At 45.7% G+C, this 27,028-nt stretch overlaps 1 protein-coding gene across 5 annotated transcripts in view; it reads right to left on the bottom strand.

Moving 5' to 3' along the window:
• The window catches only part of SLC20A2 (solute carrier family 20 member 2), a 129,492-nt gene that overhangs the window by 61,842 nt on the left and 40,622 nt on the right, over positions 1–27,028 (bottom strand). Inside the window, exon 1 of one of the 5 annotated variants that reach the window (XM_010368022.2) lies at positions 2,622–2,644. The exons of the other annotated variants lie outside the window; for them this stretch is intronic. The gene's annotated coding sequence lies outside the window, so the exon portion shown is untranslated. Of the gene's footprint in view, positions 1–2,621; positions 2,645–27,028 lie in introns of those variants that run through there. 5 annotated transcript variants of the gene reach the window in all.

Below are 27,028 nucleotides of genomic sequence, written 5' to 3'. Positions count from 1 at the left end.
TTGTTTGCTGGGCTACCTTGCCAATAGGGCAAACATGAACAATATTCAATTACTGACTGTGAAATATGGCAATGAACAAAAATGGATGTGGTCCTGGTGCATCTGGGAAGTCCAGTGAAGGAAACAGACACTAATCATATCAACACATAAATGTCTATAAACTGGTGACAAGAACTATGCAGGTAGGAGATGGTGCCACACAGTGTTGTGAGAGCACAGCCGGTGGGACGTGGTGTAGCAGGCAGCAAAGGCTCACCTGAGACCTCAGACGGCCACAGTCATGCTGGGCCTGGTGTGGGAGGTGCGGGGGGAACACTCATTCCAGATGGTTCTCATGGTGGGAAGGAGCGGCCTGGAGGCAGGCCAGAGTGAGAGGAAGCAGGATGAAGGTCGGGTGGGTCTGCTTAAAGACTGGCCACCATGGCCGGGCGCGGTGGCTCAAGCCTGTAATCCCAGCACTTTGGGAGGCCGAGACGGGCGGATCACGAGGTCAGGAGATCGAGACCATCCTGGCTAACACGGTGAAACCCCGTCTCTACTAAAAAAAAATACAAAAACTAGCCGGGCGAGGTGGCGGGCGCCTGTAGTCCCAGCTACTCGGGAGGCTGAGGCAGGAGAATGGCGTAAACCCGGGAGGCGGAGCTTGCAGTGAGCTGAGATCTGGCCACTGCACTCCAGTCTGGGCGACAGAGCGAGACTCCGCCTCAAAAAAAAAAAAAAAAAGACTGGCCACCATGTGGACAGTGGGGTGCCACTGAAGGGTTTTAATCAGAGAGGGGTACTCTCTGGTCACTGGCGTGACCAGACTTGGCTTTCTTTTTTTTGCTCCGCCACCCAGGCTGGAATGCAGTGGCACAAGCATGGCTCACTGCAGCCTTAACCTCCCAGGCTCAAGCGATCCTCCTGCCTCAGCCTTCTCAGTAGTTGGGACTACAGGCATGCACCACCATACCCTGCTAATTTTTAAATCTTTTGTAGAGATGGGGGTTGCCCTATGCTGCCAAGGCTGGTCTCAAACTCCTATCCTCAAGTGATCCTCCTACCGTGGCCTCCCAAAGTGCTGGGATCACAGGTGTGAGATACCATGCCCGGCCCAGACTTAGGAATTTTTCTGTTGTTTTTGAGACAAAACAAAGTCTCACTCTGTCGCCCAGGCTGGAGTGCAGTGGCGCAATCTTGGCTCACTACAACCTCTGCCTCCCAGGTTCAAGAGATTCTCCTGCCTCAGCCTCCCGAGTAGCTGGGATTACAGGCACCCACCATCATGCCTGGCTAATTTTTTTTGTATTTTTGTAGAGATGGCGTTTCACCACGTTGGCCAGGCTGGTCTTGAACTCCTGACCTCAGGTGATCCACCCCACTTGGTCCTCCCAAAGTGCTGGGATTACAGGCGTGAGCCACCACACCAGGTCCCAGAAGATCCTTCTGGCTGCAGTGTGGTGACCACATTGGATAGAAGGCAAGCAAAAACATGGAGTGTGAGTCAGGAGCCCGTTGCATGGCTTAGGCATGAGACGAGGCATCTGGGACCAGGGTGTGGACAGTGGTGGGTGGGAGGGAATACGATGATTTAAGAGAACTGCAGCAGCAAAATCCAACAGGACCAGATGGTGGATTAAACATGGGGGTGGAGAGAGGATAGATGGTTTATGGAACTGAACTGAAAAATACCGAGTAGGTTTTTCTTCTTTTTCACATTGTTTTCAGTTTTGCTTTTTGGGGCTAGGATAGGGTCTGGCCACAGGTGGGCTTTTCACTGGGTGAACCAGGTGGGTTTACTGTGTCTTTTTTTTTTTTTTTGAGATGAAGTTTCACTCTGTCGCCGACGCTGGAGTGCAGTGGCGTGATCTCTGCTCACTGCAAGCTCCGCCTCCCAGGTTCACACCATTCTCCTGCCTCAGCCTCCCAAGTAGCTAGGACTATAGGTGCCCGCCACCACGCCCGGCTAATTGTTTTGTTTTTTCAGTAGAGACGGGGGTTTCACCGTGTTAGCCAGGATGGTCTTGATCTCCTGACCTCGTGCTTCGCCTGCCTCAGCCTCCCAAAGTGCTGGGATTATAGGCTTGAGCCACCGTGCCCGGCTGGTTTATACTGTGTCTTAATGGATGATTCCCTTGCTGTGCACCTTGAATATGGCAGTGGCTGTACTACTGTACATGTTGTCAAAACTTGTGAAACTCACACAGGTGAACCACAGGAGCACCGTGGGTGGGAAGAGTGGCTGGTACAAGCCCCCGAGCAGCTTTGCCCTGGTCTGGTTTTGCTTGGGGAAGTTGTTAATCACCTTGATGTTCCCCTTGGCACTGTGTCAGCCCGGAGATCCCCTCTCCTACTTAAACAGTGTTAGACAACTCATTTCCACAATTGTGCCTATGCTCTTTAACGCGGCTTTTCTCCTTCACACTCACACCCTCAGCCCACCAGCTTAAGTCCAGCAAGCACCTGCCTAAGGAGAAAGGCTTGCCACCTTCTTTCCTCTCTGTGGTTACAAAAGGAACATTTGTTTCTCCTATGTGGAGAAGGGCAATGAGCACAGGACCTGCAGTCAGGGACTCTAGGTCCATTCCCGTCCAGCCAGCTCCTGGCTATGCAACCCTGGGTAAGTCACCTCAATGACTCACCTGAACCGTGGAGACTGTGGCAGATGCCTCGCCACCGGTTACATGCAAAGGAGAAGGCCCAAGCTCAATTCCAGCAATCAATACGAGGTGACTATTACCATTCTTAGCAGATAAAGCCCTGGGGCGAAGGTCAGGAAGCATAAGGTCCTGTCGCAGTTCTGTTCCTCTCTAGTGGCTGACCCTGGGTACCTCACACACACTTTTTGAATTGCAGCATCTATAAAATGGGGACAGTGACAGCGCATGCATCTTACAGAATTATTGTGAGGATCAAACTTAATTGGGCAGAAGTGTTTCGCTTCAAGCAACTTGAAGTTACTGGCATCACTGTTGTCACAGGAAGAATAACAAACAAGAGGTTCCCAAATCCTTCTGAAAGGATCTTTCTCAGGCAGGCCTGTGCCCCACTCTCTTCCCAGTCCTGTGGGTTTCTCCAGCCTCCTCCCTTAGACCTGCTCTTCTTCCTCAACACGCAGACTCTGACCTTGTTTTTGGTTTAAGACTGACACACGTTGTGAGGGATAAGGACTTTCTTTTTTTTTGAGACAGTCTTGCTCTGTGGCCCAGGCTGGAGTGCAGTGGTGCAATCTCGGCTCACTGCAACCTCCATCTCCCGGGTTCAAACAATTCTCCTGCCTCAGCTTCCCAAGTAGCTGGGATTACAGGCACGCCCCACCATGCTCAGCTAATTTTTGTATTTTTAGTAGAGACAGGGCTTCACCATATGGGTTGGCCAGGCTGGTCTTGAACTCCTGACCTCGTGAACTGCCTGCCTTGGTCGGCCTCCCAAAGTGCTGGGATTACAGGCATGAGCCACTGCACCCAGCCTGGACAGGGACTTTTTAAGGGAAGAAGGGAGGCAAAGAGAAACACTAAAAGGGTGCTAAGAAAAAAACCACTCAACATGGTAAAGACACTTTGGAAAACTACTGGCAATTTGTTTTTCTTTTTTTCTTTTTGAGATGGAGCCTTGCCCTGTCACAGGCTAAAGTGCAGTGGCACAATCTCGGCTCACTGCAATCTCCACCTCCTGGGTTCAAGCAATTCTCCTGCCTCAGTCTCCCGAGTAGCTGGGACTACAGGTGCGCACCACCAAGCCCAGCTATTTTTCGTATTTTTAGTAGAGAAAGGGTTTCACCATGTTGGCCAGGATGGTCTCGATCTCTTGACCTTGTGATCCACCCGCCTTGGCCTCCCAAAGGGCTGAGATCACAGGTGTGAGCCATCGTCCCCAGGCAACTGGTAATTTATTTTCTTTTTTTTGAGACGTAGTCTCACTCTGTCGCCCAGGCTGGAGTGCAATGGTGCGATCTCTGCTCACTCACTACAACCTTTGCCTCCCAGGTTCAAGTGATTCTCCTGTCTCAGCCTCCCCAGTAGCCAGGCCTGCACTACCTCCTCCGGCTAACTTTTGTACTTTTAGTAGAGACAGGGTTTCACCATGTTGGCCAGGCTGGTCTTGAACTCCTGACCTCAAGTGATCCACCCACCTTGGCCTCCCAGAGTGCTGGGATTACAGGCGTGAGCCACTGCGCCTGGCCAACTATTAGCAATTTCTTAAAAGTGTAGTGTACACTCACCACATGACCCAGCAGCCCCAATCTGGTGTGTAGTTGCCCAAGAGAAACAACAGCCCATGTCTACACAGGGAGTGCTCTGCTGTGCACCTTGAGTATGGTGGTAGCTGTGTTACTGCATGTGTTGTCAAAACTCACGAAACTGTTCACTCACAACTGCTGAGCTTTATTTATTGAGGTATATACAGTCTACCTCAAAAAAAGTGATCAGAAAAAATACGGGTCATAAAAGGTAATGTTCACTTTTGATATTTTCCCTTATCTATATTGCAAGCATTGCCCCCCACTTCCACCAAGTCCCCTAGGATGGCATATAGATTACACAGTGAAAAAAAGAAAGAAAAAAGACAGTTCTCTTTTCAATGAGAAAGGGAATCTTCCACTGAGACATAGAAAACCCAGCCAGTTCACTCAGTCAAGTAAGGACTCAGGGAGGGGTGACGTACGTCACAGCACATTTAAAACAATGGCAGACGGATCGAGGTGGGGCTGACTTAGCGCTGTAGACATGAAGCCCACAGAGAGGGGCTCGGGACGTGACTCTTCCGGGGCCAGGGAAGAGAGGAAAGGCCTGCTCCAGAGCCAGCCTACAGACCTCTCTTCAAATCCACAAGGAAAAGAAAAGCCAGCTTTCCACAGACAAGCCTTCCAGATGGCTTCTAGAGGATCTCACAGTAGAAACCCATTTGTTAGTATTAAGTTTACGCAAATATAAACATTTCAGCTGAAAATCATTCCCATGGGGAACCACAGACTGAAGATCCTTTAAATCTGAAGTTCTGGGCACTTCATTGACCAAGACCTGCAAGGACGTCACTCAGAGAAAGTCTGAGTGTGGGCAAGCTACAATCACAGGGTCACTCTGAATCTGTGACCCCAAAGTCAACTCTGAAATCAGTTCTGCAAGGGTAACTGTCATGAATCTGTGATGAAAGGTTCTGTAATGGTATCTACCTAAGTACAGTTAGAAATGGTTTACACAGTTCTTTAAAATAAAAATAATAATAAAAGTAGCTATCTTCTTATTGAAATGGTTCTTAGCTGGGCGCAGTGGCTCATGCCTGTAATCTCAACACTTTGGGAGGCCCGAGGCGGGCCCATCACTTGAGGTCAGGAGTTTAAGACCAGCCTGGCCAACACAGCAAAACCCTGTCTCTACTAAAAATACAAAAATTAGCCGGCATGGCAGTGTGCATCTGTAATCCCAGCCACTCGGGAGGCTGAGGCAGGAGCATCACTTGAATCCGGGAGGCAGAGGTTGCAGTGACCTGAGATTGAATCACTGTACTCCAGCCCAGGTGACAGAGTGAGACCTTGTCTGAAAAAAAAGAAAAGAAAATGCTTCTTGTCCACTGACCAGGCCAGGTCAGATGTACGGCAACTCCAGGGCCCTACTGTGAATGAGGAGCACTCAGCGGGGTATGGGTGCACTTTATAACATCAGCCTCAACTGCTCAAGAAAATAGGCAAAGACTTTGAAATGTGGGCAAATAATGCACAGATGTGGAATATAGTGTCATTTTTATGATTATAAAAAAGAAGAAACATCTAAATGTTCCCAGTCAGGGGTGTGGCTAAGGCAACTTCTTCTAAAAGATGAAATATTAGGTAGCCACTGCAATGATGTAACTTGAGAGATTTTCATGACACTGGAACACAGTGATCCTAGGGGAAACATGGGAACACACAATGACATTAGCCACATGGCCTCTGCTGTGTTTAAGAGAGTGCGGGCTAAGACTTTCAGGAAATAAGCCCACAGGTTAATTGCACTTCTCTCTAGGTCTCTTTTTATTTTTTTGACATTATCCAAAATTTTCTACGATGTGCAATGACCACTTTATCACTGGAAGACCCTTCAAAACACTACATTTTTTTAAAAAAAAGTTATGAACATCACGCCTGTAATCCCAGCACTTTGGGAGGCCGAGGCGGGTGGATCACGAGGTCAGGAAATCGAGACCATCCTGGCAAACATGGTGAAACCCCGTCTCTACTAAAAATACACAAAATTAGCCGGGCGTGGTGGTGGGCTCCTGTAGTCCCAGGTAATCGGGAGGCTGAGGCAGGAGAATGGCGTGAACCCGGGAGGTGGAGCTTGCAGTGAGCCGAGATTGCACCACTGCACTCCAGCCTGGGTGACAGAGCGAGACTCCGTCTCAAAAAAAAAAAAAAAAGTTAGGAACATATCACAAAAATAGGCTTAGTTTTCTTAAATAAACAAAATGAATTTGCCATTAATCTAATTATGTTTTCAGCCAGGGCCTCAATTTTTCTCCAGGCTTACTATCTACGACGTAAAACGTAAAACACATTTTGTATTCCCTTTATTTATCTTTTTCACCATCAAGAATATCCTTTTGTCTAGTATTGGAGCGCTTAGTAAAAAGGTCTCTGCATAGTGTGGAGTCTTCTACTATATTCCAATTATTTATTTATTCCTTTGTTTTTATTTTTGAGGCAGAGTCTCAGTCTATTGTCTAGGCTGGAGAGCAGTGGCACGATCATGGCTCACTGCAGCCTTAAGCTCTTGGGCTCAAGTAATCCTCCTGTCTCCACCTCCTGAGTAGCTGGGACTAGAGGCAAGCGCCACCACACCCAGTAATTTTTATTTTATTTTTTTACAGGTTGGAGGGGTCTCCCTATGTTGCCCAGGCTGTCTCAAACTCCTGAGCTCAAGCAGTCCTTCCACCTCAGCCTCTCTAGTAGCTGGGACTATGGGCACACGCCATCATGCTTGGATAATTTTGTTTTCTTTTTGGTAGAGACAAGGTCTCACTATGTTGCCCAGGCTGGTCTCAAACTCCTGGGCTCAACTGATTCTCCCGCCTCAGCCTCCCAAAGTGCTGGGATTACAGACGTGAGCCACTGTGCCCAGCCCTGTATTCAATTTATATTCCAAAGGGCCCATGATCAGTCACAGTCTTTCTCAGTTCTTCCCTCATCTTCCTTATGCTTCTTTTGAGGTTTGGCCTCAGGACTGAACTGAATAGAAAATATCTCGATGGTGCCAAGGACTCTGCTGGCCTCTTTTCTCCTGAAACTGTTTGAAGCTAATGCTTACAAGAAGCAACCTATAATTACGCTTTTATTCCTGTTTTGGTTTACAGAGTTAGAAGATCATAGAACATTAGGGTATGAAGGGACTTTAGCAGTAATCGAGTCCAGTTTTGGTCATTTAAAAGATGTGGCTGCATCACTGAAAGTAGATTTAAACAATGAATCCCTAAATGCACTATCTCCTTCCCATGAGTCCACACCACACCACACCACAGTAGGAGGCACTGAAATGAAAGCAATGCCGAGAAACTAGGAAGTGATGCTCCTGGCTGACACTTGCCAGGCCCTGATGATACGAGGTTCAACTCTGGGTGCTGAGGCTCCCTGGGTTCCTGGCCTAAGCTGGGCGGGGGGCGGGGTGGGGGGGGCGCGGCAGGGAGAGACATGGGAAGGAGGGAGGCTAACAAAGAGAATGGACTCACAAGAATGCTGCCGGGCCCTCACCCTTCAAAATTGTCAATATCAGATGACATCTTTTAGTCCTGTCCAACTCTATTATTCTACATCAACCAGAGACCACAGGGCCAGGAAGAGGCCGTTTAGCCTGAAACTGTGAGCCACAGGATTGTCCTGTGGGGAAGGGTGGAAAATTCTGACCCTGTCTTGAGCAGTGCAGTCAACGGCCTTCGTGGACTTATGGAACATGAACAGACTTACTTTGCCATTTGGTTCTCTAGCTAAGATTCCTGCTTCGGACCCTGAGGGTTTCAGCCTTCCCTGCCCTTTTTCCTTCCAGGTCTCATTTCTGCTCTGTCCATGCTCCCTCTGCATTCTTCTCATTCCTACAGGGAAGTTTCTTCCCAGCCCTAAAACTTCTGTGATATTTAGATGTTTTCCACACAGCCTCTTACTCTCTGGGAAGGCATTGCATAAATCTACAATAAATAAATCTAAGTGAATATATTTTTAAAGGAAAAGGAAATAAACAGCAAAAAATAATTAAAATGAGATAAAGTTAGAGGAGTTAGGATGATTTGGCCTGAAGAAGAAAAGATTTCCAAGGTCCAACATGACTTACATGGAAAATATTTTCTTTTTTAGCGGAAAGGCTGCCTCAGGATATCTAACTGCCATCCTTGGTGACGTTCAAATGGAATCTGAATGACCATATGACAGGTAATTGTAAGATTTTGTCATTTTCCTTTTACATTTACAATTCAATGAGTCCATGAAAAAGTTATTATTAGGAAATACATCAGCCTCTCTTTATCTAATTTGAGGACACAGCACAAGGAAACAGTCTTTCATGTAAGAAAAAAGACTTATGATTTAGGCTGGGCGAGGTGGTTCATGCTTGCAATCCCAGTAGTTTGAGAGGTCAAGGTGGGCGGATCACTTGAGCCCAGGAGTTTGAGACCAGCCTGGACATCATGGCGAAACCCCATCCCTACTAAAAATACAAAAATTACCCAGCTACCCAGGAGGCTGAGGTGGGAAGATCACCTGAGCCTGGGAGGTTGAGGTTACAGTGAGACTGGAGTGTTGTCACTGCACTCAGCCTGGACGACAGAGTAGGACCCTGTCTTAAAAAAAACAAAACTGTATTTGGCCAGGCACAGTGGCTCATGCCTGTAATCCCAGCACTTTGGGAGGCCAAAGCAAGTGGATTACCTGAGGTCAGGGGTTCGAGACCAGCCTGGCCAACACGGTGAAAATCTCTCTACATGGTGAAAATTCATCTCTACTGAAAATACAAAAAATTAGCCAGGCATGGTGGCGGGCCCCTGTAATCCCAGCTACTCAGAGGACTGAGGCAGGAGAATCACTTGAACCTGGGAGGCAGAGGTTGCAGTGAGCTGAGATTGTGCCATTGCACTCCAGCCTGGGCATCAAGGGCGAAACTCAGTCTCTCAAAAAAAAAAAAAAATTGGGTCAGGCGCGGTGGCTCACGCCTGTAATCCCAGCACTTTGGGAGGCCAAGGTGGGTGGATAACTTGAGGTCAGGAGTTTGAGACCACCCTGGCCAACATGGTGAGACTCCGTCTCTACTAAAAATACAAAAATTAGCCGGGCAGGGTGGCGGGTGCCTATAATCTCAGCTACCAGGGAGGCTGAGGTGGAGGAATTGGTTGAACCCAGGAGGCAGAGGTTGCAGTGAGGCGAGATCATGCCACTGCACTCCAGCCTGGGTGACAAGAGCAAAACTCCATCTTAAAAACAAACAAACAAACTGTATTTGTATAGGAGAAACACATTTATAACAGAATAGGTTGCAGCCCACCGAAGTGAGCACCCACTGGAAATGTGGACTCCCCAGCAGTAGAGACTTCTAAAGTAGATCATCGCCTTGCTGGAGAGTCTGAGGCACGCTACTGTCTGGAAGCAAGGGACAAGAACAGCCAAGCTTTATGAATTTATTCCCACTCTCTAACATAGAAAAGGCTCTTCAACATTTTCTCCTTTCTTCCTTTCTATATGTAACATAGATGGATTCCCCGCCCTCCCAGATATTCTAGATATTTTCTTCACTCATAACCAAAAATAGGTAGATATTCATGAGCAAATTGCTTAACATATGAAACTTCTATCAAATGACAAATCTAGGATCACTGGTTCCAATTCTGTGACCTGAAATGTTGGACTGTTTGGCTAAGTTCCAAGAGCTATATTAGGGAAATACTTTCCCTTCAGCGACAGTTTAAAATGGAACCATGTATGAAAATAGATATGGCTCTTATATGTTTATTTGCTAACTTTGTTTTGATTCTATTGGAGGTTCAATAAAAATATGGCTGGTACTTATAAAACTTTTTGTTCCTGGTATGACCGCATATTCTTTCCATTAATGCAACATTAATATAAACAGAGGAGCTGACAAATGAAATTATCTTAACTCCTTTCCATGCTCAACTTACAGCCCCATATTTCTTGTTATCATTCCAGAGATTCTTAAGCAATTGTTCTTAGCCAGCAGAAAAAGCAACAGAGGACAAATGATTATTAAGTTGATCTAGGCAGCCTCTTCCTCTTTGCCATTCTCCCAAAAGATTTGGGAGAATCTGTTCAAGTCTCTGAAGTGCTTCATCAGAAATCTGAAAACCTGATTCTACTCCACTAATAACTTGCTAAATTGGCAGTATAAACAGGCTAAACAAGGCAATATAGTCCCAAGAACGTTCATTTGATTGGTAAGTCAGGTAGAAATTTAGCAGTTCCTCTCATCTTCTGTGGACTACTGAGAGTGAAATCTTTTTACTAAATTAAGAAACCATGAGCACTGGCTTGATATTATTAATACCTTCACAAAACTGTGGGATGACAGTTAAAAAACACAAAAGAGAAAAGACATTTTATAAGATTTCTTTGAAAACTATTTCCTCACTCTGAGAATGCTCATGGCTCTTAATTCCTTATGCACGATAAAGATCATCTCTCTTGCACTCTGTGCTTTCCAAGCTATCTTCGAGCTTTGCAGGAGAGGCCATGGGGGCAGAATGGGGTGTAGTCCCACGGTGTCCCCTGACAGATCCAGTGTGCAGTCTGATGAAGTGTGGGTGGGTGTGGTCTATGGCTGGCAGCCACCATGATCCAAGAGAGCCTGACTTGGGAGGGCAGCCAGGCAGCTAAAGGCTGCTCCCATATCATGCAGGAGCACCTGGGTCTGGCCTTCCAGACCCCCAGGGCATTCAGCCAGCCGGGTGTTCTGCTTGCTGGTCTACATGCAGCCACTAAGCATCTCGGCCACACAGCTGGCCCTGAGACAGCAGCAGTACATAAACGCCTCCAGGCCAAGAGTGAAACAGGGCACAGGACTAAGCACAAGGCCTGCATTTGGACCAAAGGGCACCCTGGCAAACCTAGGCCTGGAGTGAGCCTTTGAAACTGTGGGCAGGAGGTGCTGACAGCACAGCCTCCAGCCCACCTTTCCTCCTTCCCCAGAGGTCAGGACAATCACAGTCCTTCCTTTCTCCCACCCACTGTGCCTGTAAAGGGGGGCTGAGATGACCAGGCATCAGAGTCACTCATTTATTTCCTCACCGCTTCTCTCACTGCATGGAATGTTCAGGGAGGTCAGCTGATTTCCCTAGGTACACTCATGGGGTGATGGACACAATGCACACAAATAAAAGACCCAGAAAGCACCCCCCTCCAAAAAGGGAGAGCTTGTCAAGCTCCCTGTGCCTGCATTTTTCCTTCAGAAAACTTGTGGCTAGGCCGAACGCAGTGGCTCACGCCTGTAATTCCAGCACTTTGGGTGGTCAAGGCGGGTGAATCGCCTGAGGTCAAGAGTTCGAGACCAGCCTGGCCAACATGGTGAAACCTCATCTTTACTCAAAATACAAAAATTAGCCAGGTGTTGTGGCGGGCACCTGTAATCCCAGCTACTCAGGAGGTTGAGGCAGGAGAATCGCTTGAACCTGGGAGGCAGAGGTTGCAGTAAGCTGAGACCGTGTCATTGCATTCCAGCCTGGGCGACAAGAACAAAACTCCATCTCAAAAAAAAAAGCGGCTAGATGCGGTGGCTCACACCTGTAATCCCAGCACTTTGGGAGGCCAAGCCAGGCGGATCACAAGGTCAAGAGATTGAGACCATCCTGCGCAACATGGTAAAACCTCATCTCCACTAAAAATACAAAAATTGGCTGGGCACGGTGGCGTGGTGCATGCTTGTAATCCCAGTCACTCAAGAGGCTGAGGCAGGAGAATCACTTGAACCTGGGAGGCAGAGGTTGCAGTGAGCCGAGATCGTGCTGCTGCACTCCAGCCTGGTGACAGCAAGACTCAGTCTCAAAAAAAAAAAAAAAAGAAAAGAAAACTTGGGTCTAGAGAGATTGTTTCAAGAACAGCATACAACTTTCTTATAGACTGGAGGGCAACCAGACAGAAGGTGCTCTTTCATGATATTTTAAATTAGTTAAGAAAGAAAAAGGAATATGTAATTATATTGTCTTTTATCATTAACTACTTATCTTTAGCAGAGCTCTATGTGTATGTGTGGACTCAAATCACTGTCTAGTGTCACCTCCTTTCAGCCTAAAGAACCACCTTTAGTATTTTTATTTACTTTTTTCTTTTTTGACACCCAGGTTGGAGTGCAGTGGCACGATCATGACGACCATGGCTCACTGCAGCCTTGTTCCTCCTGCCTCAGCCTCCCAACTAGGTGGGACTACAGGTGTGCGCCAATGTGCCTCGCTAGTTTTTTTTGGTAGAGATGGGGTTTCACTATGTTGTCCAGGCTGGCCTAGAGTTCTTGGGCTCAAGCGATCCTCCGGCCTTGGCCTCCCACAATACTGGGATTCCAGGCATGAGCTGCCGCCTCTGCCTTCCTCTAGTGAGGTAGGTCTGCTAGTTATTTACGTGGCAGTGTTTTTATTTTGTCTTACTTTTGAAAGACAGGTTTGCTGGATGTAGGATTCTTTCGGCACTTTAATATTGTCATCCACTGCCTCCCAGTCTCATTGCCTCTGATGGAAGTCAGCTGTCCATCTTACTTGAGTTACATTGGACTTGACAGTCACTTCTCTCTTGCGGGTCCCAAGAGTTTTTCTTTGTCTCTTAAATTTCTGACTGCAGTATGTCTGTGTCTATCCTAACTGAATTTGGCTAAGCTGTCTGGATGTGTACATTAGTGTTCGTCATCAAATTTGAGAAGTTAAATTACTACAGAACATTTTTATTTTTTATCTTTTTGAGACAGAGTCTTGCTCTGTCGCCCAGGCTGGAGTGCAATGGTGTGATCTCAGCCCACTACAACCTCCACTTCCTGGGTTCAAGCGATTCTCCTGCCTCAGCCTCCCAGGCAGCTGGGATTACAGACATGTGCCACAACGTTGGGCTAATTGTTGTATTTTTGTAGAAACAGGGTTTCACTATGTTAGCCAGGCTGGTCTGGAACTCCTGACCTCCTGACCTTGGCCTCCCAAAGTGTTGGGATTCTAGGCGTGAGCCACCGCTCCTGGCCATGATTATTTTTAAGTGTTGAAATATTGTTTTCTGCACCTTCTCTGTTGGTTCTCCCGCTGATGCACTGAATGGTGGCCCACATTTCTCTGGCTCTGTTTATTTTTCTTCATTCCTTACAGCAACATCTCTATTGCTTGTGGATCTTTCTTCTGGCAACTCTAATTTACTGCAGAACCTCTCTAGCGAATTTTTCATCTTGGTTATCATACCTTTCAACTGCAGAGTTTCTCTTAAAAAATGTTTTTAAATTGCGGTAAAATATACATTGCATAAAATTTACCATCTTAACCATTTGAAAGTGTATGGTTCAGTGGCATTAGGTATATTCACATTGCTGTGCAACCACTGCCACCATCCAGCCACAGAACTCCTTTCATTTCCAAAACCGAAACTCTGTACCCATTAAACAATAACTTGCCATTCTCACCTTTCCCCAACCCCTAGCCGCCAACATTCTACCCTCAGCCTCTATGAATCTCACTGCCTAAGGACTCAGATGAGTGGAACGACACAGCATTTGTCCTTTTGTGACCAGTTTATTTCACTTAGGGTTCACCCACGTTGCAGCATGTATGAGGATTTCCTTCCTTTTTGAGACCGAGTAATATTTCCTTGTAGGTGTAGACCACACTGTGTTTATCTATTCATCCATCAGCGGGCATTTGTGCTGCGATTTTTGGCGACCGTGAATAACACTGCTTTTTTTTTTTTTTTTTGAGACAGAGTCTCCCTCTGTCACCCAGGCTGGAGTACAGTGGGTCGATCTTGGCTCACTGCAACCTCTGCCTCCTGGGTTCAAGCAATTCTGAGTAGCTAGGATTACAGGCGCATGCCACCACGCCCGGCCATTTTTTTTTTCTTGTATTTTTAGTAGAGACGGGGTTTCAGCACGTTGGTCAGGCTGGTCTTGAACTCCTGACCTCGTGATCTGCCTGTGTCAGCCTCCCAAAGTGCTGGGATTACAGACGAACACTGCTATTAAAATGGGTATACAAATATCTCTCCGAGACCAGATTTTCAGTCCTTTTGGATATATACCCAGAAGTGGAATTGCTGGATGTGGTAATTCTAATTTAAGTTTTTGAGGAACTGTCATACTGTTTTTGACAGCAGCCTCACCATTTAGTATTCTCACCAATAGTGCACAAGGGTTCCAATTTCTCATTACCCTCATCAACACCTGTTATCTTCTGTAGGTTTTATCTTTTTATATGATAGCCATCCTAACGGGTGGAGGTGGTATCTCACTGTGGTTTGATTTTCATTTCCCAAGTAATTTGTGATATTGGGCATCTTTTCACATGCTTATTGGTCGTCTGTATTGTCTTCTTTGGGGAAATGTCTATTAAAGTCCTGTGCCCATTTAAAAAATCAGGTCATTTGCTTTTTGTTTTTGACTTACAGGAGTTCTTTTTTTTTTTTTTTTTTGAGATGGAGTCTTGCTCTGTCTCCCAGGTTGGAATGCAATGGCGCAATCTCGGCTCACTACAACCTCCGCCTCCTAGGTTCAAGGGATTCTCCTGCCTCAGCCTCCCAAGTAGCTGCGATTACAGGCGCCTGCTACCACACCCAGCTAATTTTGCATTTTTAGTAGAGACAGAGTTTTGCCATGTTGGCCAAGCTGGTCTCAAACTCCTGACCTTAGATGATCCACCCACTTCGGCCTCCCAAAGTGCTGGGATTACAAGCGTGAGCCACCACGCCTGGCCGAGCTGTAGGAGTTCTTTATGTATTCTGGGTCCTTATTACGTATAAATTTGTAAATATTTTCTCCCATTTGAAAGGTTGCCTTTTCACTCTGTGGTATCGTTTGATATATATAAGCTTTTAATTTTGATATAGTCCAATATTCCTACTTTTGTTGCCTTGTGTTTTTGGTGTCTCCAAATGGTTTTTGTTGTTGTTGTTGTTGTTTGAGACAGAGTCTCGCTTTGTTTCCCAGGCTGGAGTGCAGTGGCACAATCTCAGCTCACTGCAACCTCCACCTCCTGAGTTCAAGTGATTCTCCTGCCTCAGCCTCTCAAGTAGCTGGGATTACAGGTGCGTGCCACCACACCTGGCTCATTTTTGTCTTTTCAGTAGAGACGGGGTTTCACCATGTTGGTCAGGCTGGTCTCGAACTCCTGACCTCAGGATCCACCTGCCTCGGCCTCCCAAAGTGCTGGGATTACAGGCCTGAGCCACCGCGCCCGGCCAGGTTCTTTTTTTATTTTATAATTTCTATCTCTTCATGAATATTCTCTATTTGATGAGTCTGCCAGCATACCTTCTTTGCATTATTAAAACATGGTTTCCTTTAGTCTGTGAACGTATGTGTAATGGCTGCTCTGAAGACAGTCTGCTAAGTTCAGTATCTGGGCCCCCTCAAAAGCCATCTCCACTGTCTGCCCCCCACCCCGCCCTGTGTGTGTTTCACATGAGCTAGTTTCTTTACATGTCTTATAATTTTTCATTGAAAACTGGATCTTTTAAATAATAAACTGTAACAATTCTGCTCACTCATACTCCCACTTCCCAGAGGCCTGCAGCTGTCACTTAATTGTGTGGGTACTTGGCTGAACTATTAATGATTCTCTGAAGTCTATTCCCCTATAGTGTGCAGCTGCCAGCCCCGCTCAGATTTTCCCCTTGTTTTTATATTTTAGTGCAACTTGCTAGGGATCACTTGTGGGACAGCACAAGCCACTTAGTGGCCAGAGGTTGCGCTTAAGCCCCCGTAGCCTGCAAAGTTTCACCCTTGACCATGGCTGTGTGTGGTTCGAAGACTCCTTCCACAGTTCAGGGAGTAAGGGTTAAAGGCAGGGTCTGAATAAAGGGGCAGCTCAAGAGGGGTCTTCAGGGAGCTGGAGTTATTCTGTATCCTGTTTTTGGTGGTGGTCACAAAAATCTGTGCATGTGTACAAACTCACAAAACTGTATACCAGAAAAAGCAAATTCTACCATGTGCAAATAAAAAAAAAAAAAAGGATTTGCTGTTAGAAAAATATACTTTTATATCTGTATTGGTCTTACAAAGCTGGATTCAATTTGATTGCTTGAGTTCTTAGAAGTTAGAAGTTCACTGCTTACTAGTTAGTGGGGACATAGAAAACAAAAGCTTTCTTATACCATTGATCGCTGAGGATAACTTCTTCTCAGAATACAATACAAATATAAACTTAAAAAAATTATCATTAGAATAGTTAATAGTATGATACTGTCAGGCTTTTATATCTCACCAGGAGACATTTCTTCTGGATGAGGCTTTTGAGTCTTTTCTCTTCAAGTAAAAACTCTGGATTTTGGCTGGGTGTGGTGGCTCATGCCTGTAATCCCAACACTTTGAGAGGCCGAGGTAGGTGGGTCACTTGAGGTCAGGAGTTCAAGACCAGCCTGGCCAAAATGGTGAAACCCTGTCTGTACTGAAAATACAAAAATTAGCCGGGCATGGTGGCATCCACCTGTAATCCCAGCTTCTCAGGAGGCTGAGGCAGGAGAATTGCTTGAACCTAGGAGGCAGAGGTTGCAGTGAGCCAAGATCCTGCCACTGTACTCCAGCCTGAGAGACAGAGTGAGACTCCGTTTCAAAAACAAAAACAAAAAACCCCAAAACTCTGGATTTATTTAATTGTTGCTGACATGCCTCACAGGCCTGAAGACACTATGCTTAAAGATGAGGGGGAAACCAAACAAATGTAAGCAAAAGCAGAGATGGCAAAAATCAGGCCCAAGAGAAGGAGGTGCGTTGCCAGGCGCTCTGCCCTCTAAGTCCCTAGGGACACTTAACCGCACAGCAGCCAAGGCAGAAAGTGACAGAACATCCCAGCGATTCCCTCTTCCTCTGACAGCTGCCACTTTAATTTCAAGTCAGGTCTAAGGCAATCACTCTTTTAAAAACCTTTATAACAGATGAGCTCTTTTATAACTCCTAACACCTATGTTAACTACATTCATCTCTCTTACTTTTGCTTTTAGTCTTCAGAGTAAAGATAAAAACAAATAAGCAAAAAACAAGTAAACAAAGAAAAGATAAAAAAGAGGAAAATAAATGCAATTCAAGTTTTTAAGTTGAGATCCACTCTCTTCTTCCTCTTATAAAAGTCACCCTCTTTCAGGCTAGTGTGGTGGCTCACGCCTATAATCCCAGCACTTTGGGAGGCCAAGGCGGGCAGATCACCTGAAGTCAGGGGTTAGAGACCAGCCCGGCCAACATGGCGAAACCCCGTCTCTATCAAAAATACAAAAATTGGCTGGGCACGGTGACCCACGCCTGTAATCCCAGAACTTTGGGTGGCTGAGGTGGGCGACTCACGAGGTCAGGAGTTCAAGACCAGCCTGGCCAACAGTGAAACCTCGTCTCTACTAAAATAAAATTAGCTAGGCATGGTGACACATGCCTGTAGTCTCAGCTACTCAGGAGGCTAAGGCGGGAGAATCGCTTAAACCAGGGAGGTGTAGGTTGCAGTGAGCTGAGATCACACCACTGCACTGCAGCTTGGGCAACAGAGTGAGACTTCGTCTCAAAAAAAAAAAAAAAAAATTAGCTGGGCATGGTGGCAGGCACCTGTAATCCCACCTACTTGGGAGGCTGAGGCAGGAGAATCGCTTGAACGTGGAAGGCAGAGGTTGCAGTGAGCTGAGATCGTGCCACTGCACTCCAGCCTGGGTGACAGAGTGAGACTCCATCTCAAAAAAAAAAAAAAAAAAGGTCACTCTCTTTCTCTTGATGACTACCAGTTTTCCTGCCTTGTCCAACATAGTCTATAGTCTCAGAAAATCCTTTTTATCTGGCTCTATCCCTTCTAAGGAAGTAAGAAGACTCTTCTTTTAAGGCATTCAACTTGCCAAGTAACCAAATTTTAACACCTACTATTCCATCTTGATGTGGCATTGTGCACGTCTACACTCACATGGTGTGCAGGAGAGCTTTGGGACTCAACTCAGTTGGAACTACTTGGCAGCCAGGACATGCTGATGTCCTGGGAACTGTCCCCCAACAATCTCACTGGGAACAGTACTTCGATTCATTGAATATCTGACTGATGAGTGAAGGTGTTCACCCACACCTCTTTCTTCCCCCCAAAGAAAATGAAGATGTGCCTGGCCAGGGGCAGTGGCTCAGGACTATAATCCCAGCACGTGGGAGGCCAAGGTGGCGGATCACGAGGTCAGGAGTTCAAGACCAGCCTAGCCAACATGGTGAGACCCTGTCTCTTCTAAAGGTACAAAAAATTAGCTGGGCGTGGTAGTGGGCGCCTGTAATCCCAGCTACTCAGGAGGCTGAGGCAAGAGAACTGCTTGAACCCAGGAGGCAGAGGTTGCAGTGAGCTGAGATCGTGCCATTGCACTCCAGCCTGGGTAACAGAGCAAGACTCTGCCTCAAAAAAAAAAAAAAAAAAAAAAAAAGAAAATGAAGATGCGCCCATGCAAGGCGTGTCTTCACTTCCTAAGGAAGTAATACTGCAGAGAGGAATGTCATGACTACTCCTCTCCTATAATTGCAGTAGAAAGACACAAGACGATGAAGAAAGGAAGGTGAGCATAAAAAGCAGAGCATTCCTTATATGGATGACAAATATAAAGACGAAACTTGAAAAACCAGCTTTCTCAGTTCCGAGCATTCCAGGAAACACTCTTCTATGAGTAACAAAGGCTCTAAACTAAAGGCTAGGCCAAAGCATGGTAGCACATGATTCCAGATTCCTTTTTTTTTTTTTTTTTGAGACGGAGTCTGGCTCTGTCGCCCAGGCTGGAGTGCAGTGGCCGGATCTCGGCTCACTGCAAGTTCCGCCTCCCTGGTTTACGCCATTCTCCTGCCTCAGCCTCCCGAGTAGCTGGGACTACAGACGCCCGCCACCTCGCCCGGCTAGTTTTTTGTATTTTTTAGTAGAGACGGGGTTTCACCTTGTTAGCCAGGATGGTCTCGATCTCCTGACCTCGTGATCCGCCCGTCTCGGCCTCCCAAAGTGCTGGGATTACAGGCTTGAGCCACCGCGCCCGGCCCAGATTCCTTTTAGTTTATCAAGGCACTTGGTTTTCTTTTCTTTTCTTTTTTTTTTTTTTTTTTCTCGAGACGGAGTCTCGCTCTGTCGCCCAGGCTGGTGTGCAGTGGCGCCATCTCGGCTCATTGCAAGCTCCGCCTTCCGGGTTCACGCCATTCTCCTGCCTCAGCCTCCCAAGTAGCTGGGACTACAGGCGCCGGTCACCATGCACCCTGCTAGTTTTTTGTATTTTTAGTAGAGACAGGGTTTCACCATGTTAGCCAGGATGCTCTCGATCTCCTGACCTCATGATCTGCCCGCCTCGGCCTCCCAAAGTGCTGGGATTTCAGGTGTGAGCCACCGCGCCCGGCCTTGGTTTTCAATTAAGTTTAAGGTCTTAGTCCTGTTGAAAGCAGATTCAATCCAGTCTGAATTTCAGCCTCAATGCCCAAAGGAAACCTAGTGACAAATGCCATTTTGCTCCAGGCCCAGGCTTAGGAGAGCCTCTCTCAATGACCATCAAAACTACTTACTCTCATGCGGCACTGTGTAAAGCAAGTCGAAAGGGGGGCCTGCTTTGGTGGGACGCCCCACTTTGTTCAAGATTTTCCACAATCTTTGTTCCAGATTTTCTTAAATCAAGTGCCACAAGCACCAAAACGGTTACCCAAAATAACCTTCTGATTAAGGCCATGAGGACATACTGGCAGCGTCTGGCAGAAGTGACTGAGGGAGCCAGGACTTTCTTAAAGTGTTCTCACATGTAGTGAACACTGGTGAGATACACCGTGATACTACACAGTTAAGTGCCCTGGAAACACCGGCTAGGGTATTCGTTCTTTCCATCATCCCTCACTACTGTCACTCAAAATTTTATTATCTGAGGCCTACTGCACATAGTTCCACCGTTCACTGCTTTGAATTTAACATTCTGAACTCTGGGCCCTTCTGAAATTTTAATGGATAATCATAACACCAGAAGTGTTATTTTAATTGACTTAAAAATATGCTAAAGTCCCCAGCTTGCTGCCATTGCTCTCCAAATAATACTGAGTCTGAGATCCTGGCCAATTTGAGATCAGATTATAGAGTTTGTTAAGATCCAGTGTGGTAATGAAAGCAGACACTTGCTGGATACCTCTAATACTCCAGAATTAACAGAATTTAACCTTTTTTAGTGACCACTACACATCAGTTTATGTGGGTGTCTTTCCAAAATCCATGATCCCAAGTCTCTGCCTTAGAAATGAATCAGATTTTTCCAGTGTAAAAATAATATTGGCTGGGCATGGTGGCTCACCTCTGTAACCACAGCACTTTGGGAGAGTAAGGCAGGAGGACTGCTTCAGTTCAGGAGTTCAAGACCAGTCTGGGCAACATAGTGAGACCTCATCTCTATAAAACATTTAAAAAATTAGCCAGGTGTGGTGGTGTGTGCCGGTAGTCCCAGCTACTTGGCAGGCTGAGGTGGGAGGATCACTTGAGTTCAGGAAGTCAAGGCTGCGGTGAGCCCTGATGGCACTTCTCACTCCAGCCTGGATGACAGAATGAGACCCTGTCTCAAAACTCATAATAATAATAATATGTGCTCACAAAAAATTTGATAAATATAGAAAATGGGAAAGTAAAACAAGGAAAAATGCTACTGGCCCATTACTGCAAAATAACCACAATTAATGTATTGTTGTACTAGCTTTATCAGCTGGACTAGGCACTACTTATATGAGCCAACTGAGAGGCCACTGCCGAATTAAATAAAATATAAAAGTCAAAATAAAAATGAATTAAAATAGTTCTTTTTTAAAAAGAAAGTTTTCTATTATTACATAAGTAATCTATGCTCACTGAAGAAAAAAATTAACATACAGGTAACCAAAAAGAAGGGGTGAAAATCACATATAAGCTCACCTCCTAGAGATAGTTATTGCTCATAATAAATGCAACATTCTTTTCTCACGTACATACATACATGTACCTTGCTTTTATAAAAATGGGGTCATAAACACATAATGTTTTGTAACCTGCTGGTTTTTACTTGATATACATCCAACGCCATCATTTCGAATGGCTGCATAGTGTTCTATGCTATGGAAATACCATAAATTATTTAATCAGTAACTTACTAGGCTGTTTCTGGGGATATTGTATTCAATTATTAGGTCCATAAATCTTGTACAGTCTAATAATAAGTAAAATATATTTTTTTACCTTTTTCTTCAAGTTTAATTTTTTTTGACTGGACAGCTATAATGAGACAAAGTTTATCCCAAACCACTTAACCACTCTTATTTATTTATTTTTTTTGAGATAGGGTCTCACTCTGTCACCCAGGCTGGAGAGCAATGGTGCAATCTCGGCTCCCTGCAACCTCTGTTTCATGGGTTCAAGCGATTCTCCTGCCCTAGCCTTCCGACTAGCTGGGACTACAGGCACGTGCCACCACACTTGGCTAATTTTTTTTTTTAGTAGAGATGGGGTTTCACTGTGTTAACCAGAATTGTCTTGATCTCCTGACTCGTGATCCGCCCACCTTGGCCTCCCAAAGTGCTGGGATTACAGCTGTGAGCCACCGCGCCCAGCCACCTCTTATTTTTAATGACACATTTGTGAACTAGCTACAGATTGATTTTAGAAACGTGATTTTTCCAAGGAAGAAATACCAAGAAAAGAATGACTATTTGTAATTCCTCTTTGTACAGAAATGAAAATAGCTTTTTGGCTGCCATTATTAAGAACCAAATTAAACAGACACATGGAATGTTACCTACTGGCTATATAGTTATTGGAAGTTCATGGGTTTCACAGACTCTACTTATATTGAAAGGCTCATTCAGGGTTAAGATCAGCTCCCTGTGCTCTCTGGAGTGAGGAGACACGTCGATCTTATCTCTGTACAGCCACCATGTTCACTGGGCCTCGTATGTTCTGAAAACAGACACAGATGTAGAAAATAACAGTGCATGCAGCCTCATGTCTGAGAGGTCAGTTGTTTGAAACATAATGAGGTTGAAAGATTGAAAGACTGAATAGTAACATCAATATCTTATGACCAGGCAAACTAGAGTTTGGCTCAAACTGTCCTCACCAGTCTTTTCTCACCTGAGGCAATTTTTTCTTTCTTTCTTTCTTTATTTTTTTTTTGAGACGGAGTCTCGCTCTGTCGCCCAGACTGGAGTGCAGTGGCCGGATCTCAGCTCACTGCAAGCTCCACCTCCCGGGTTTACGCCATTCTCTCGCCTCAGCCTCCCGAGTAGCTGGGACTACAGGCGCCCGCCATCTCGCCCGGCTAGTTTTTTGTATTTTTTTTTTTAGTAGAGACAGGGTTTCACCGTGTTAGCCAGGATGGTCTCGATCTCCTGACCTCGTGATCCGCCCGTCTCAGCCTCCCAAAGTGCTGGGATTACAGGCTTGAGCCACCGCGCCCGGCCGGCAATTTTCAATACTCTGCAAACACGTAATTAACTATGCTATAAAAGCCAAGGATTCTACAGATCCCTCCCCCTTTTTTTTTTTTTTTTCCCAGACAGAGTCTTGTTCTGTTGCCCAGGCTGGCGTGTAGTGATGCGATCTTGGCTCACTGCAACCTCCACCTCCCAGGTTCAAGCTATTCTCCTGCTTCAGCCTCCCGAGTAGCTGGGATTACAGGCGTGCACCACCACGCCTGGCTAATTTTTTTATTTTTGGTAGAGAGGGGGTTTCACCACATTGCTCTGGCTGGTGTCGAACTCCTGACCCCAAGTAATCCGCCTGCCGTGGCTTCCCAAAGTGCTGGGAATACAGGCGTGAGCCACCGCACCTGGCCAGATCCCATTTTCAAGTGCTGAAATATTAGGGCCAAAATTCCCTAGCTAAGGTAAGGCGGGTCTTTTTCAGACATGGCAGTGCGTTACTTGTGTGACAGTTTTTATTTTTATCTTTATTATTATTATTTCTAAAAACCTAGCTCCTGCAGGAAGTGTAACACTTTTTAAACAGCACTGGCAAAACGTCCTCAGAGAGCCCTTTCTTCATTATGATCACAAAAAGTTTTTATTGTCCTAAATGCTATACAAAGTATAACGAATAGACACTCTCAGCAGCCTTTGTTTTCAACCGGAGACACTTCTGTCAAGCGAAAGCACAAAGGAAAATATACAAAAGGGCACAGGCATAACTAAATTCAGATGCATTTCTATTATGTGTAAATAAAGGTGGGTGGAAGAGAGAGCAGAGAGATGAATACGGGACTCCTAGGAGTAACTGTTTTGATCGGGAAAGGTGAGAATGGCCACCTTCCTGACTCTAGAGAACTCATTAGAGGAGAAAGCAGAGCACTTACTTGTGGCCTTAGCCATTCCAATGGAATTAGAATTTATTTGTATTAAGTCCATCCTATGTGTGCCACTGGGCTATTTGTTGTAGATACAAAAATGTTGAGATAAAATGTGTCCCTCTCCTCTATCTCTAGTGGAGAGCTGACACACAGATAATACATTCCACTGTGCTTGGATTTGTTAGGGCCTTCTATGTTGCTTCCTGCTCCTAGGGTGTAGTGGGTAGGGTCCAACTTTCCCTGCAGCCCCCTCTCTTCTGAAATGGGCTGTGTGAAGACAGGGACCAACCTGGCCGCAGTCTGTGATATAAAGTGCTCATGAGCCAACATTAAGCTCCCTACCCCCCATATGGGCTACTCACTAACACTGCCCAGATCCCTTTCAGGTGGCTGTGAGGTCAGATGGGGAGGAGAGAGTCTATCTGGTAACACTGATGATAAAATACAGTAGATCCATATGCTAACACAATATTATTCTCACATTATCTCAGGTGAGCCTCATTTGAGAGGAACACTGTCTTAGCTCAGAAAAGTAATTGCAAAATTTTCCTGGTTAATTATTAATCTTCTCTAAGTGACAAAAGGAAATCCAGAGCAAAGTCAGGGCTGGAAGGGACTCTGAGAGGTCATTTATCTCCTGACTTCAGAGAGTACATTGAAAATACTGCAAACAAATATAATACCATGTTTAGATGACTTCAGGAAAAAGGGTTACATTTTTTGGCATCCAGATTCCCCATTTTATAATACCCTCCATCTTTGCATCTCATCCAGCATAATCACTTGGGAGACTTTTTAAACACAGGCTGCTGGCCCCACCCCAAGGTTTCTGATTCAGCAGGGCCTGGGTGGGGCCTGAGATTCTGCATTTCTCACATGTTTCCAGGCTGTGCTGATGCTGAAGGAACAGGATCCCCACTGTCAGCACCTCTGTTCCAGCCTAACCCTTGCTGGACCTGACCCTTTCATTCTCGATGGAAATAGATACCAGTGGGTCACCAATCTTTGGCACTGAGACACACATGTACTTGAAGAACAATCTAACAGTCTCCCAGTCATTCGTTTCCTCTTCCAGGCTACATAACACTAAATAACAGAAGTTCCCTACCCTCTTATCATAGGTATCATTTTCCAACCTTCAATTGGTTTTTGTTTTTGTTTTGTTTTGTTTTTTGGGGGGTTCTTTGTGGAGCCCTCTCCCAGTTTCTTTTCATTGTGGAGCCATGAACTAGACCCAGAACCTTAGAGATTGGCTGAGGTTGGGCACGGGGTGGGGAGGGACTCACAGACTCACAGAACCACGCAGGCCGCTCACGTTATTACCCTCCAGTACCCAAGTCTGCCGATCAGCCCTTCTTCTGATTCATGTGCTTCTAACTCCTTTAGGAGCTGCAGTAATGCTCAGTAGACCTTCATAATGCCTTTCTTCTGAGAAGCTGAAGGCATTTCCCTAGCTAATATTACAGTTGACTCAATATGCTAAACCAGTGCAGGGTTAAGTAACTTGTTGAAGTGCAAACCAGTTCAGGAAGGGAGAATCCGGAACTCCAGATTTCTACCTAAATATCATTTTATGGAGAAAGATGCTTTGATATTTATTGGACTTTATAACAAGTCTATCCCCTCCACGTAATAATAATAGTTTCAGGTGCAAGTGAAACTGTGAAGCTTCTCCTCTTTGCAGGAGGATTGCAACAGAGGACTGACAGTGGGGAGCAAGGCTTCTGCGGTCGGTCTTGTCACTTGTCCCTATCACTTCCCAGCTATGGAAGAGAAAGGGAAGGCACAGCCCAGGTGGCACAGCTATCTGTCCTAATCGTCTTTGGCAAAAGCCCAGAGGAGCTGAATGCTGAAGTACCCTCAACCCACCCCACTCATTTTGTTTCCCTTTTCTTCATTTTCACATTTTTTTCTGCCAGTGTAGTTACTGAATGTCAGCGGCCCAGTTTCTGTGTCCTGCCTTGTTGTAGCATGTGGGTTGGAACTATGCTTTCCTTGTGCACTGTGTGTGCTGTGGGGTGCTTAATACATGCTAAATTATGACAGCAGTCCCCTGTACGCCCGAGAAGTCAGTCTTCCTCCCGAGGGCCATATCCCATTATGTTACACTTGTGTTTAAGACGGTGGGAAGCTGAAGGCATCCCTCCTGCTCCTTCCACTTTAGATGAACAGCTGGAACTCATATAACATAGTCTCTTCCGACAAGATTTCTTTTAGAGAAAGAACATTCTAGGGATGTGACCACGGAGCATCCCAGCTCCAAGCCAAAAGGCAACCTGTTACATAGCGCAGTTCCCATTTAGCCATGCAGGCAAGGGACCCATTAAAACCTCATGTGAGTGAAGGGGTCCCAGAGAAAACGTTCCTCTCTGTGTTCCTGAGAAACCCCTCAAAACTTCCGAGCAGAAGGCTATCCCTCCAGGCAGAAAGTAACAGTGAAATAAATCTCCTGCTACCAGCAGCGGTTCTGTCAGAGCCTCTGGGTCTGTAACTATTTTAAGACGTGGAGGAGTAGGATAAGAGCACGGGCAGCTGGAGAGAGTGGCTCCAACAGGGCTGCAGGGGAGATGTGCGGTCACCTGCCGCGTGGGGACAGCAGGGCAAGGGCAGGCGGGTTCGGCTCCTGGACTCCTCCTGAGGCCACAAGGCTGACCTATTTCTCGGCACCTGGGCCCCCCGTGTGTGACTCTGCATAGAGCTCATCATGATTTGTCGCCCAAGGTCATAACCAGTCACAGCCAGCATCATTTCACCAGGCACACGGGATAGAAGCAGCAAAGAGAATCGCAGCACCGGCAAACATGAGGAATTCCGGCACTGACACTTACATGATGAAAACTATCTCCACTCTCACTCACCGCTGCCACTCTCACAGCACGTAAATCATTAAAGCAAACACTCCGCAAGTGTTTATGTGCATTTTAGCAACTCGTCATAAAGCACACGCTTCCTAGTAGTAGAAAAACCTACAGAAACGTCTGTGAAATTAAACAATGGATAAATTCTAATCAGCTTTTCTCTTTTTGCAGGACTAAAAACTACAATAAGTCAAGTGAATACTGGCTTGAAAATTAATACCCAACTACAGTGTACCTTTAAAAATTCTCCACTGAGATTCTGATGGTGCCTTATTAACAATTAAAAGTAAGAAATAACACCAATAAGTCAGAATTTTTTGGATAAACGTATACATTATGAAGGATTACTGGAACAAAACCCTTTTTACTGCTGAAGATGACATTAGAGGCTTCTGTTATCATAATTCATCTGGATAGCAAATTTCTCTTCAGCTCAGTAAAAACTAAGTATGAAGTAAGTTTCTTTCTAAAAATAGCCCAAGAACTCAGTACTGCTTTTCTTTCTTTCGTTCTTTTCCTATTAATTGGAACACTGAAATATTTCCTTTCATTGTTGACACTTTATGTCATTTGCATTTAAAATCAGACAATACATAATAACAAAGAAGTCTTTAACAACATCTTTTCAAAATAGGAAAATGGCATTCACAATACTAACTGAGGACCTGCCTCCTTCCTTGCTCTAGAGATGACAGGCACAGATAGCTGGTAAGCACCTATCCTATTGCCTAGG

Source organism: Rhinopithecus roxellana, chromosome 9, assembly GCF_007565055.1.
Source record: "Rhinopithecus roxellana isolate Shanxi Qingling chromosome 9, ASM756505v1, whole genome shotgun sequence".
Lineage (NCBI taxonomy): Eukaryota > Metazoa > Chordata > Mammalia > Primates > Cercopithecidae > Rhinopithecus > Rhinopithecus roxellana.
Note: the sequence above shows the minus strand (reverse complement) of the source record. Positions and strands in the feature narration are given on the sequence as shown.